The sequence below is a fragment of the Rutidosis leptorrhynchoides genome, chromosome 9, assembly GCF_046630445.1.
Source record: "Rutidosis leptorrhynchoides isolate AG116_Rl617_1_P2 chromosome 9, CSIRO_AGI_Rlap_v1, whole genome shotgun sequence".
Classification (NCBI taxonomy): Eukaryota; Viridiplantae; Streptophyta; class Magnoliopsida; order Asterales; family Asteraceae; genus Rutidosis; species Rutidosis leptorrhynchoides.
The window spans coordinates 254,276,156-254,286,346 of NC_092341.1; positions in this window are offsets into that span (position 1 = coordinate 254,276,156).

The following is a 10,191-nucleotide window of genomic DNA, read 5'->3' on the forward strand; positions in this document are numbered from 1 at the left end:
AAAATATTTGGAGAAAAAGTAAATTAATCATATCTTTTCTAATTAATATGATATTTTATATATAATTACTTATGATTTGATTTTATATATTTCAGGACCACCCGTAAACAACACGAGAAGATTAATCATAAGACCTCATGATTGTACGCAACACGTCATTTGACAACACGGTACTTTATGTACGCAACACGTCATTTGACAACATGGTACCATGGGTCGAGATTAATTCTGATCAATACGAATACGATGGGGTCTTTATTTATTTTATTTAAGCAACTAATTGTGGACCACTAACATCGGACTGCTAACTACGGACTAAGAAAATATTAAAAGTATTAATAGTATATATATATATGTAACGATTACTTAAAAAAGAAAATATGTTGATATATTATATATATGGTTAGGTTCGTGATATCTATCGGAGACCAAGTCGAATTAAATACCTTCAAGGCAAAAGTGAGTTTCATTTGCTCCCTTTTATATATATATTTGGGACTGAGAATACATGCGCTGTTTTTATAAATGTTTTACGAAATAGGCACAAGTACTAAAACTAATTCTACGTGGGTTTAAACCAGATATATACCCTTAGCTTGGTAACATTAAACTACTTGTCTATGTACGGTAGGCGCGAATCCTAAAGATAGATCTATTGGGCCTGACAAACCCCATCCTGACTATGGGATGCTTTAGTACTTCGAGGTTATTTTAAACACACCTGATCTGGTGTACTTCAGAAGGGTAAAACATGAACGTTAAGGCTTGTTACCGGGTGCCTACAACTTATAGAATACTTTTATACACTTGCGAGTGTACATATATTTATAAACGGAAATCTTGTGGTCTATTAATATATTGAAATGATTGTTATGATAAACCTATGAACTCACCAACCTTTTGGTTGACACTTTAAAGCATGTTTATTCTCAGGTATTAAAGAAATCTTCCGCTGTGCATTAGCTCATTTTAAGGATATTACTTAGAGTCATTCATGGCATATTTTGAAAGATGTTGCATTCGAGTCATTGAGTTCATCAAGATTATTATTAAGTCAATTATAGTTGGATATATTATGAAATGGTGTGCATACCATCAATTTTCATTGTAAAGAAAGTTTGTCTTTTAAAAACGAATGCAATGTTTGTAAAATGTATCATATAGAGGTCAAATACCTCGCGATGTAATCAACTATTGTGAATCATTTATAATGTATATCAACGGGTCCTTTCAGTTGGTATCAGAGCGGTGGTCGTAGCGAACCAGGTCTTGCATTAGTGTATCTAACTAGTAGTTGTTAGGATACATTAATGAGTCTGGACTTCGACCGTGTCTACATGTCAAAAGTTTTGCTTATCATTTCTAGTCGGAAATCATCTGCTTATCATCCTTAGGAAATTACCTGCTTATCATTCATAAGTCTAGACACGTTTTACTGCATTTACTGCATTGATAATGTATAGACGAATTCTTATCTTATCATATCTGTTATTGCGAACTTTGACTGATATCTTTTCAAAGATTCTCCGTAATTTACGGGATTTTGGTATTATATATACATATGTAAATTATGTATTGAAGAGTACCAAATCTAACTCCTATAGTCTATTCCATACCAAAAATTCATTTTCCCCATTATACAAGATGGATTCCGCATCTAGTTCGAATTCTTCAGATTCCGACAGTTATGCCGATATGGATTTCCATTCGGGATCCGAAAGCAGCGTCACCGGAATAGATCAACCAATTTCCCATCATCTATTTTGGATGAATTGGGGATGGGTTCGTAATATAATAAATCACTGGAGACAAGAAGAAGGTGATCCATTCCATCCACCAAATTGCCCTCTTGGCGATGAACCTGAAGCACTTACCGGCGAACCTATTCGAAACACCATTTTCTCTCTCATTTCTAGAGTATCTCGTCACGATTATATACTATCCCATATTACAAATCTTGTTCATTCGCTCGCTCTAACCGCCAATCATCCCGGTGTACTAGCCGAAGTTAATGAACTTCGCGCTCGCTTGACGGCTTTGGAGAACATGGTGCGAAGGTTGCAAACACCAGCAGCAGCACCAGCAGCATAATCAGCACCACCATCAATAACATCAACAATACCATCATCACCACTAACAAACAACATCCGCATCACATGTCTCGACATCATAATCTGTCCCACAAACATCAACATCATACGCACCATAGATACCAAGGAGTACCAAAAATAATGAACGATGAAGTATTGATCCATAACTTCATTGATGTTCTGCGAAGAATATGTGGTTTCAAAAAGTTTTAGAGATTTCTTATTCTAGCTCAAACCGAAAAACAAATGAGATTAATATCATATTAACTCATTAAATTCATGATTTCATCTGAAGAAAATATATATGTGATGTGGTAGCGGAGGGGTACGTGATAGTACTATATTTTACTACGAAATACGTTACAAATTACACAAGTTTTAATTATTTATTTACAAAATGGATATACCTAAACCTTGCTACAACACTATAGGCAGTGTACCTAATCGTAGAGTAGTATAGTTTTTAGTAAGTCCGGTTCGTTCAACAGGGAGCGGGCTTATTGCACACTATATTTTTAAACAACTATATTTGTACAAAATATATATAATTATATATAATAATATATAAAAGGGGGTTTACCGTTTAATGACCGGTTTGTCGATTTTATATTTTAAGCGAAGCGTAAAGTAAATGACGATATTTAAATAACAATATAAAATAAATAACAATAAATAAAATGACAATAAATAAAAGTACGAGAAAAATTGAAATAAAATATATTATGCTTATTTAAACTTCTGTAATCATGATGTTTGACGTGTTGATTTTTAGTTTATTCCCATGGGTTAATTGTCCTTTGTCCTGGATTATTTGATAAGTCCATCTGGTTTTTTTCCATAACGGTCCATCAGTCATAAATATAAAGTGCGAGTGTCCTCGTCAAATTATCCTTATGTCCGAAGTCAAATATTCCAACTAATTGGGGACTTAAACTGTAACAAGGTTTTAATACTTTGTTTAATAATTACACCAGGTTATCGACTGCGTGTAATCCAAGGTTTAATACTTTGTTAACAATTACGCCAAGTATCCTTGTACATAATTTCACCCCTGTTTTAATAATTCCATAGACTATTAATCCATTCCCGTGTCCGGTTAAATGAACGATTATTCGTACATATAAATATCCCGCCCATCGTGTCCGATCGAGTGTATATGGTTATTTATGGGTACGTCCAATTGTAAATCTTTATATTAAAATTAACAAACTATCATTTAGTTAAACAAATATAAAGCCCATTAATAGCCCATAGTCTAATTTCCACAAGTGTCGTTCTTTTGTCCAAACCCCAATTATGGTACAAACCCCAATTACCCAATTTTAGTATTTTAGCCCAACATCATGATTACTTCGGTTCAAATAAGCATAATAATTACTTAGTTACGAGACATTAATTTAAAAAGGAGAACATAACTTACATTGAGTATTTATCGCGTAGTGTTACACGGACAGAATTTCGACTTCAAAAACCCGTAAAATAACCTTTACATAACCCGAACTAATCTAATATAACACTAATCTATACTATATATATATATATATTTATTTATTTATTATCTTATGGAGTATTATTATTATTATGTTATAAAACTCGGCAGAATTCGCGACCTTTTATAGGGATTCTGAAATTTCTGTGCTCCGCGAGTCGCGGCACTTTGTGCCTGAGAACTCCGCGAGTCGCGGGGATATGGAATACAGCTCACACCCCTTTGGATCTTCTTTGCCGACGTTTTATATATATAAATATAAAATATAAATAATTAATATAATTATTTATATATTATATTATATTCTTGTGCATAGTAGACTTGTAATTTTTAGTCCGTTGCGTCGGGCGTTGATAGTTGACTCATGTCCTGGTTCCGGATTTTCGAACGTCCTTGCGTACAATTTAATATCTTGTACTTTGCGTTTTATAACTTGTACTCTTATCTTTATTTAGACGTTCTTCATCAATAATTTGAACCACTTGGATTGTATCTTGTACATTTGAGCTTTTTGGTCATTTGCGTCTTCAAATCGTCGTTTTCGCCTTTTGTCTTCGTACTTATTTAATATAAACGATTACAACTTAAAATAGGACAATTACAACTAAATAATTTACATATTGGGAGGATATTGCTACTAAATATATGTTCATTTGGAGCACTATCAAATATCCCCACACTTGAACGTTGCTTGTCCTCAAGCAATACAGAACTTGAAATAAAAACATACATGAATTACATTTTTATTCATCACACTTTGTACATTAGTGATTTTGATATGGTGGTATAAACAATGATAGTAACGATAGAACCATGGTTAAAGGTGGGTGTGTCATCCACAGTTGCCTCGGGTTTAGGTCAACGACACTTGCAATCAAATAGCCGATTTACTTTCGGTTTCCAAAGCAAAGTGCACATTTGAAAGGCGGTTTACAGTTCCACATGACTATGAAAATGTAGATCCTTAAGGAAATTGGATCTTTATGAAAACATTTGATCTTTTGAAAATTCAATCTAGCTTTTACCCTAGATAAGTTTTCCGGAATAACCCTTCACCGGTGTTTGCAAAATATTTTTGTGGGTTTTGTGGGTTTCAGATTTGAAAATTTTAGCTCAAAACTTATGGTTTTGTGTCACCCACTTGCTAACCTTGTATTAGGAAAGCAACACGTCCAGTTTACTTGCTCCGTATATTACCTTTCGGTAAACTACCGTCCGGTTGTAAAGGAAAGCGTTGAACAAGCAACTGTTAAGGCAATGTCCCCTGACATGCTTTTAATTATGGTCTATAACGTGTTGGACCCAATTACTATCCTTTGTAGGATAAATAGTAAAACTTACCCTTATAATTTTTCGGTATGGCACAAGGTCCTGTCTTCGACCATGCTATGCAACCACCGTTCTTACGGTTGACACCCGATTTGGTTCAGGTGACCTAATGAATTCCAGGTGAATTCCTAGGATTTTACGTTCAATGGTAATGAACGCATTAAAAATGGGTTTTCAGAAAACAAATCGGTTTGTAATTTTGATCAAAATATTTTCTCGTTCAAGCTCGAGTTTAGATATCATTGAATTCCATGAGTTTAAATTCTCAATCTTTAAGGTCAATCTCAAGGATTGAGTAATATCAGTCTTAAAAGCTGATTTTTAATCTTTAAGGAGATTATCCTTTCTGGGGATCTGATTCATTAGTCTTATCAAGCTAATTTGCACGGTGCCCCCCCATTGTACGAGATAAATCCTTCTCATGGTTAGGATAAATCTGACCACCTGGCGACCCTGTTTTATGCTGAGGTCCGTGGATTTCCTGCTGATTTTAGTGTTGACTTTTCTAGATTTTTCGTCAACCTACAGCTGGTCTGAACGACAACTTCTTGACCTAAATCAAGAAGCGCGTTTCTTTTTCGGAAGACTTTACTTCCTCTTAATGATGGAATTGATTCATCGTGTAGATCCATTTTTTCTTTTCTTTCATCGGGTAAAACAGTTAATTTAGTCCAAAACAAAAGCACCTGCAATAACTTTACGAAAACATGTGATAGATAATTTTTTATTGAATAAATTGGTATATTTTCCCCACACTTGGCTTTTATTTATTATGTTCTTTGCCTTTTTATTCTCTTATATTCCATTTTAAATGAATTCAAGCGTTTTGGGTTGTTTCTCAATTTATGTCCTTTCCGAGGTAACGATAATTTCGGTATTAACACCTAGTTTTCACCGTTCATAAATATATATAAACATGATTTTAAATTCATTTAGTTGAAAATTTTTCAAATTTTCATAAAATTTGGCAAATAAACCAAGTATAAACCCGAGAGAATTTATAACCCTTCCCCACACTTGAGATCATGCAATGCCCTCATTTGCATGAAATCAGACTATAATTATAAATTCATGAGGGTGATTAGTGTAGAAAAGTGATTGAAAATACCCAGTTTGTAATTACAAAGCTCGTCGAATGATAGATGGCGCGCCTCATCGTCATTCCTTTTTGTTTTATCACACATGTTTTTCTTCAAAAATGGTTGCTTTTCTGAACTGTTTGATAATTTTTGAAAATGCGTCTTTTACCCTAACTTATCATGCATTTTTATTAACGAGTTATGCACTAACCTGAACCCCTAATTTAACGTTAAGTGGGGTTAAACTTCCCCACACTTAGCTGACAACATGTGAAGTCAGTAGAATAAGTTCCACGAATTAAAATAGTGAGCCAGTTATTCACATCTCGGGTGGTATAAAATATATTAATGGGTTTAAAGTTTAGACCCACCCGATCGTCACTACTTAATTCTTTTTTAAGTGTAGCTTTTAGTAAATGGATATGTCTCTTTTCTGGTTCTTGGTCAAATGGATCGATATACACCGACATACATATTATAGGGTGGACAATTTCTAACGTTTCCTTCCTTTTATTCTCAAGATCAAAGTTTTCACCTCTATTACCCAATTGGGTGAAATCCGAGGTGTCATTATCTATTACAGCTTGTAGTTCATCTTCGGTAGATGACTCGTCTATTGAGAATATTGGGTTAGAAGGTTGTGGAATGGTGAATTTCGGGATTGGAGTAGATTCTTCTTCATTAACGGTACTTATCAGTCCCTCCATTTTGGTCTCGGGGGTAAAATTTTCAACGTTATCGTTTCCCCAAGAGTACAAATTTGTTACCCTTACTTCTTCTTTATCCATTGATGGATCGATGATTTCGTCGGTAGAGGCTAATGTGTCGATATGTTGTGAAATTGGTAAGACTGAATAAAAAGTATCATCGGGATAGTTGGTGATTTCGGAGCTCTCGAATTCATCAAAATTCGATGATATGAGATTTTCTTGCACACGACTCCTCAGATCAACAGGTGTGTAGTCTGATAGAGTTTCAGCTTGCCGGTTTACAAACTCTCTCATTTGTTCATTTTGAGCATTGAGTTCTTCGAGTTTGATTTTCATATTGTCTAATAAATTTTCAGACACGTAATTTTCCTCGTCTACTGGTTGTTGAGTTTGGATATATTCTTGGGAATAATCCCAATTTGAATTGTATTCTTCATAATCATTCCATTCAGGTTCCGTGGGTGCGTAATTTTCCATAGGAACGTAATAATAACATTCCCATGTTGAGTGATAATCTCCACAGATTTCACAACCAGTTATTGTTTCGTCATTCGTGATCCAAGATTGACCGAACGAATTGTCATCAACACTCGTTTGAGAGTATTGATTTAATTGATTTTGGATATCAAAAAGAGTTTCCATAGCCTTGTTTTCAAAATTTTCCATTTTATTGCGATGGCCAAATTTTAGCTACAATGTGGTGCATTTACTAATTATCCTATTAGTTATAAAAATAGAAAAACTTATATAAGTTGTCCAATTAATAGAATTTTCTGCTTTTGCCCACGTTTCGAATAGCCAAAAGATGCAGCAGGGAGCCAGAACCCTTTAAATCGGAAGCTCACAACTCAGCCACTAACAAATCCAACTATTACTACGAAGCAGAAAATTGTCAACGTCCATTAATTTAACCACTTAAATAATTTTTCTTTCTGTTTGAGATATTAGATAAGAAATAGAGAAAATTTCTAAGTCCTAAAAACTAAAGCGTCGAGAAATAAGAAAGAAAAAGAATGCGCGTCGAAAAACGTCGAAAAATAAAAATAAGAAAATAGCGCGTCGTAACTTAAAAAGGAATTAAAAACTAAGAATTAAAAGTTGCGTCTAAAAATATTAAAGCTTAAAAGAAAAACTATATCCCAAATGGTAATAACTTAAAAAGGTACTAAAATATAAAAACGGCGTCGCAAAATTCTAAAGCACCTAAATCTTAGTCTAAAGAAAAAGCACTTAAGGGATTTTACGGCAAAGCCTAAAAATCTAGAAGTAAAAATAACTATGGCAAAAACTAAGTTTAAAACTAAATATGAGCTAAATATTACGATAAAACGATTAGAAAGGGACAAAATATAAAAATATACAAAAAGTTGTAAAAAGTACAATTTTTATAAAAATATTATTTTTATATTATTTATTTTATAATAGTATTAATTTTTATATATAAATAAAACTAATTAAAATTTAATATTACAAATTAATTAAAAACTTAAACTAAATAATATTACATATAAAACCTAATTAGGTTTAATAATAATAATAATAAATAATTTAAACCTAAATCTTATTAATTGCTGGACCAGGTTCGTGTCAGACGGCTCCGCGAGTCGCGGTTCCCGAAGCTGCAAACCCCGCGAGTCGCGGGGTTCCAGAATTCAACTCTGGTACAGTTTGAAATTCGAAGTTTTTTTTTTTTTTTTTTTAGGATTTTATATTGTTTTTCTAAAAATAATATATATTTATACAAAAATGAATTAAAAATATAGAGTTTTGCCAACTCCCCGGCAGCGGCGCCAAAAACTTGATGTGGTAGCGGAGGGGTACGTGATAGTACTATATTTTACTACGAAATACGTTACAAATTACACAAGTTTTAATTATTTATTTACAAAATGGATATACCTAAACCTTGCTACAACACTATAGGCAGTGTACCTAATCGTACAGTAGTATAGTTTTTAGTAAGTCCGGTTCATTCCACAGGGAGCGGGCTTATTGCACACTATATTTTTAAACAACTATATTTGTACAAAATATATATAATTATATATAATAATATATAAAAGGGGGTTTACCGTTTAATGACCGGTTTGTCGATTTTATATTTTAAGCGAAGCGTAAAGTAAATGACGATATTTAAATAACAATATAAAATAAATAACAATAAATAAAATGACAATAAATAAAAGTACGAGAAAAATTGAAATAAAATATATTATGCTTATTTAAACTTCCGTAATCATGATGTTTGACGTGTTGATTTTTAGTTTATTCCCATGGGTTAATTGTCCTTTGTCCTGGATTATTTGATAAGTCCATCTGGTTTTTGTCCATAACGGTCCATCAGTCATAAATATAAAGTGCGAGTGTCCTCGTCAAATTATCCTTATGTCCGAAGTCAAATATTCCAACTAATTGGGGACTTAAACTGTAACAAGGTTTTAATACTTTGTTTAATAATTACACCAGGTTATCGACTGCGTGTAATCCAAGGTTTAATACTTTGTTAACAATTACGCCAAGTATCCTTGTACATAATTTCACCCCTGTTTTAATAATTCCATAGACTATTAATCCATTCCCGTGTCCGGTTAAATGAACGATTATTCGTACATATAAATATCCCGCCCATCGTGTCCGATCGAGTGTATATGGTTATTTATGGGTACGTCCAATTGTAAATCTTTATATTAAAATTAACAAACTATCATTTAGTTAAACAAATATAAAGCCCATTAATAGCCCATAGTCTAATTTCCACAAGTGTCGTTCTTTTGTCCAAACCCCAATTATGGTACAAACCCCAATTACCCAATTTTAGTATTTTAGCCCAACATCATGATTACTTCGGTTCAAATAAGCATAATAATTACTTAGTTACGAGACATTAATTTAAAAAGGAGAACATAACTTACATTGAGTATTTATCGCGTAGTGTTACACGGATAGAATTTTGACTTCAAAAACCCGTAAAATAACCTTTACATAACCCGAACTAATCTAATATAACACTAATCTATACTATATATATATATATATTTATTTATTTATTATCTTATGGAGTATTATTATTATTATGTTATAAAACTCGGCAGAATTCGCGACCTTTTATAGGGATTCTGAAATTTCTGTGCTCCGCGAGTCGCGGCACTTTGTGCCTGAGAACTCCGCGAGTCGCGGGGATATGGAATACAGCTCACACCCCTTTGGATCTTCTTTTCCGACGTTTTATATATATAAATATAAAATATAAATAATTAATATAATTATTTATATATTATATTATATTCTTGTGCATAGTAGACTTGTAATTTTTAGTCCGTTGCGTCGGGCGTTGATAGTTGACTCATGTCCTGGTTCCGGATTTTCGAACGTCCTTGCGTACAATTTAATATCTTGTACTTTGCGTTTTATAACTTGTACTCTTATCTTTTTTTAGACGTTCTTCATCAATAATTTGAACCACTTGGATTGTATCTTGTACATTTGAGCTTTTT